Source organism: Montipora foliosa, chromosome 3, assembly GCF_036669935.1.
Source record: "Montipora foliosa isolate CH-2021 chromosome 3, ASM3666993v2, whole genome shotgun sequence".
Lineage (NCBI taxonomy): Eukaryota > Metazoa > Cnidaria > Anthozoa > Scleractinia > Acroporidae > Montipora > Montipora foliosa.
In genome coordinates, this window is record NC_090871.1 from 71,290,781 (window position 1) to 71,295,780 (window position 5,000).

The 5,000-nt window shown below is 39.4% G+C and overlaps 1 protein-coding gene across 1 annotated transcript in view; it reads left to right on the forward strand.

Moving 5' to 3' along the window:
• The first annotated feature begins 4,905 nt into the window (after positions 1 to 4,905).
• The window catches only part of LOC137996318 (melanocortin receptor 4-like), a 1,000-nt gene continuing 905 nt past the window's right edge, over positions 4,906 to 5,000 (forward strand). The window contains exon 1 of the mRNA XM_068841720.1: positions 4,906 to 5,000. This exon is cut by the window's right edge and continues 905 nt beyond it. The gene's annotated coding sequence lies outside the window, so the exon portion shown is untranslated.

Below are 5,000 nucleotides of genomic sequence, written 5' to 3' on the forward strand. Positions count from 1 at the left end.
GCTGTACGCAGTGTGGAAGAAGCCGACGCTTCGTTCGCCCTCTATCCTTTTACTATGTGGTCTGGCGTCAACAGATTTAGCTGTTGGTTTGATCGCGCAACCTCTTTTCATAGCACGTAGCTTAATTAACTTGTACACTCGATCGGAGAGACTGAAAGAAACGTTTGAAAGAGGATTTAAGACCATTGGTTTCTCTCTTTGCGCAGTGTCCCTAGGCATAATTGCAGGAACCAGTCTTGACAGACTCATTGTCATTATGAAGCCGCTGCAGTATCCCAGCGTCGTTACTGTTCGGAGAGTTACTTGTATTGTTCTAGCGATTTGGGCAGTTTGTGTAGTAGGAGGAACCATCCAGATTTGGGAAGAAGGAATTCTATTACCTTCAATGGCCGCTTGGATATTCATCGGGTTTTGTGTTACCGTTACGTGTCACGCGACCATTTTCAAAATTGTTCGGCGTCATCGAATACAAATTCAGAGTCAGGCTCGAGCGTTTGAAGGAGCTGATACCACCGCAAGAATGGCCAGCCTTCAAAAATCTGCCTTTAGTGCATTTATATTCTTCATTGTGCTCGCGATTTGTCAGTTTCCTTATCTCCTTGTTTGCATAATTTATTTCGCCCGTGAAAGAAGAGAGGGTCTTCTTGTCAGGTCTCTTACCACCACAGTTGTCTTCATGAACTCGGCTTTAAATCCATTTTTATATGGTTGGAGAGTACCTAAGTTAAGAAATGCAATGCTACAAGTGTTTCGTGCAAAGGAAGTGCGATCCACGAATTTTGTCGTTTAGCCGGGTCAAACTAACTCGTAAATAAAAACTAGTACGAGAGTAAAAACAGTCTGGAACAAACACATAGCGGTTTTTAGGATTGGTGCTTGTCATGCAGGGAGTGTGTAAAATACAAAAATTCAAATTAACTCATCAGCGTTAAAAGCAGCTTAATTAAATGGAGGCAACAAACTAGCTACTATGAAATGGTATATGAAATGGGTCATATATGAACTGCGGATATGAATTCAAGAGAAGGTATTATCCTCGCAGTTATGAACGCAGTCTTAAAGAATGAAAATTAACGATAGTAAAATAACATGACATTTCGACGACTTCATGTCATCATTGTCAAATGAATAAATTAAAATTAACAGAAAGGCATATTTATAGATTTGGAAAGGGAGAAAATAAATTGGCATGAAAGCATTCAGGTAAAAAGTTTTTCGCGAATGGAATCCGTTTGCGTGTTCAGTTTTGGTCCTTTGTTCTTAATCCACAGCATTTCATAGATCAAACAATCGAGTTTGCTACGGCATTTTTTTAGGACTTTAAAGTTCTTAATTAAGTTGGTAGGTGTTAAACCATGCGCGTCCCTGAAATGTTTTCGGAAAATGTGATCGGAGAAGAGAGAAAAACGCAGTACCTCCAAACACAGGCGCTGGAGCGTCGTACCAAACGCGTCATCCCGGGATTTCTGCCCGTGCGATCGCTTTTGGACGCAGTTGGTCCTTCACTACCGACCTTGCTTCCCGGTACGGCATTGGGGGAGAGATATGTCGGCCCCTAAACCATATGTGGCAAATCCCACGCCTACTCACAGGTCCAAACCGCCCTTGTCAGTTTAAGGTAAGAATTCGATGGCATATATATTGAGGGGGAAAGTCATTTTCTCTCTGATCCGCGGCACTGGCCAAAAGGATCGCAGCTCTGGGAACGGAAATGCTTCCCCACGAAACCGGAATTTACGTAGACCAATCACAACGGACCTCCAGATTCTGGAAGTTAACTCGAGACCCTGAGTAAACTGCAAGAAGGTAGGCTTAGTGTATTGGGCTAAGTTAAAAAGAGAAACTGGAGCGTATAAATTTTATGCTTTGGCTTAGATGTTTGCGGCCCTTCACAGAATGAGTACGCGTAGAATTCGTATGGTTGAAACATTTTGCTCCTGTGCAATTCAAACCTATTTCTGGCGCTCGCTTGAGATTGATATCATATCTACATTCCTTTCCGCGCTGTTTCGTTTGAATAACCCCATGTCTTGTAGTTCTTCGGTTGAAGTGATTTACTGCGCCTTTCAATAACATGCGGACTCTTAAATTTAAAGGTTAACCGACAAATGCGTTTTTTGCTACCGTCAATCAAATGTTCGGGGCTCCTCCCAGCTTCCGACTATGTTGAAGGAACTGGGCTCAACGATGTGATTTGATTACTGCGCGCTCGACAGTAGCCGGAAGCTCGAAGGAGCCGTCGAATATTTGATTGACGGTAGCGAAAAACGCATTTGTCGGTTGACTTTTGAATTTAAGAGTCCCCATGTTATTGAAAGGCGCAGTAAGGTCTACAAATATTTGGTTTTACCAACGGAGTTGATAATGTAAATTGGCCACCGTACAGCGATTCTAAAAGCTGACGTTTTGAGCGTTAGCCCTTCGTCAGAGCGAAGTAAGTAATTTCACTCTGACGAAGGGCTAACGCTCGAAACGTTAGCTTTTAGAATCTCTGTACGATGGCCAATTTACATTATCAACTCCGTTGATAAAACCAAACTTTTGTATACTACTTCCCCACCGATGCAGCACCACAGTTTCTTTAGAAACTACCCCCTTCGTTGATTTAAGGTCTGCTTTATTTTTCAAATCGAAGAAACACTGAGTACAAACGATCGGTTCGCAACACAAAAACATTCAATCAATTGTTTGAGACGATCATCGGCGAAAACAGCCTTAAATTTTCAAGCTTAAACGTAATTGATTTTTTCAAGCTTTCTTTTCGCTACTATCCTAGTGGTGTTCATTGCGCTTGAAGGTAATGGTTCTCGTGCAGTTCAAATACACCCGCAGTACTTTCATATTTGTATTAGAGTCATTAGAAACTAAGGCCCGTTTCAAACGTTGAACTTTTCATGTGCCGAATCTAATGCAAATGAGAAAATCTATTGTTTTTGCTCATTTGCATTAGATTCGGCACATGAAAAGTTCGACGTTTGAAACGGGCCTAAAGTACTTTTAATAACATTGGTGTCAAATTACTCCTTATTTTGGCACCAAATTTCAGCGTTAATTTATGATTTTACACGTGAGATCACGATGTTGCCATGGCAAAATGGCGTCTTAGGAAAGTGATTTGTCACCCATTATATTAATAACTAATGAAATGGTCTACTCGTGAAATTAGGGAATATTTTAACGCGTGTTTTGTTCAAAATCAAATAATTTCCCGAGCCTTTTTAGATATTCCCTAACCATTTGATTATCGACAAAAATTAAACAAAATTACAGTACGCAAAAATTAAGCACGTTATGGGAAAATTTGTATTGCAGCGCAAAGGAGACAGCGACAACTATCTCTATCCAAATAGGCGACAGGTGGGCTGGAAAATGAGCGAAAAAGCGACATCAGAACCCCCCTTGGAAGGCCTCTTAAGTATAAAACTAAAAAATGGTTTGCTTTAAAATCAGAACCAATTCACCATATGTATGCCAGGGAAAACAAGTTACATCTCGGTAGCCTGAAAGTTAAGAAATAATTTGCCTGTGTTTAAATAACCAATACACCAACATATCACTAACGTTTCTTGTTTAACCGGAGAATTAGGGAAGCAGATGTTCGAAAGTGTAATAGCTGTTGAGTTTTATTTCTCAGTTATGGAGTTCCATAAGTATAAAACTTTAAAATGGTTTGCTTTAAAATCAGAAAAGAACCAATTCACTGTTGCTGTTGAGAAAAGTGTATGCCAATTTTCCATTTCTTAATTGCATGATGCTGGCCGTTGTAAACCGTGTTTTAGTTTATATTTCAAACTGATTTATTGTACCTTTGGACTATTTTGACACGTCACTAACTTTATGACGAAGTCGGCCCAACAAACGTGTCGAGATTAACACCTCTCTCTCCCTTTATGTCTCTTGCTCTGCCATCCAAAGAAGCAAAAAAAAGTTTCAGTGAACTATTGCATTACGCTCTATGTGTTCCATATTAACAAAAAAAACAAAAAAATTATCGACTCAATTAATGACAAATACATGACATTTGAATATTCATTTCAGGACAGCCCCGAGGACAGCATCTGGAAAACTACGGCATTGACTTTAATTTGCTTAAAGACTATTCTACGAATTTTCAAAGACAACTCCCAAAAGTTAACTTGGGACAATCTTCCCACCTCCATTTGTTTAAGTACTGTGGTTCTCATCCCCTAAAATCAGACCACTCGTTACAACTGACAACTCGCTACAAGTCCCTATGAGCTGGATATTAGCTGTCCACTACATTGACAATTGTGATATTTGAGAGAAACTTCCTATTGCAGCTATCACTTCTGTACACGCAGAAAATGACAGTGTATTTAGATACCAAAACCGTAAAAAAATCCACAGAAATATTGAAACTGGTTGTTTGCCATTCCAAAAAACGTAAACCATAACTTATAGGCGAAACACAAAATTGAAGAGAAGTAAGCACGTGGTTATATCTTTTGTTTTGTTTTCTTTTCGTTTCTTTTTTTTTTCTTTCAAATACAATTTTATGCCACATTTAATTACATTAACTTGGTATGTGCCAATTGCGGAAAGTGCAAGCTTACAATACATATTATTTAAAAGTGGCCTTCATTTTAGTATTCTCTAGTTTAATTGCAAATTGACCCTTTCGACCCCGTTCAACGTTAAACAGTCTCTCGAATTTTACGTTTAAAAGCGAGGCCAAAAGGACCAATTTGCAACGAAACAAAATAATACTAAAATGACGGCCATTTTAGAACAAGGTGTATGACTTGTTTCCCAGGTAGTGTCAATATTGATCTTTCTCATTTTTTTCCGACAGCAGCTGCATGAGTAGCTTTAGCAGTCACGTAGGTAAGACGGCTTTCGATAGAAAGGATCATATTGCAGACTGCTTAGCTCTTTCATCAAGCACAAGCTTTTGGAAATAACTTGAACGTGGAAGGAAAGGTTTGATTTCAGTGAAAACATCAGAAAGAAAGAAGATCATTGCTGAGACTACTCGGTGT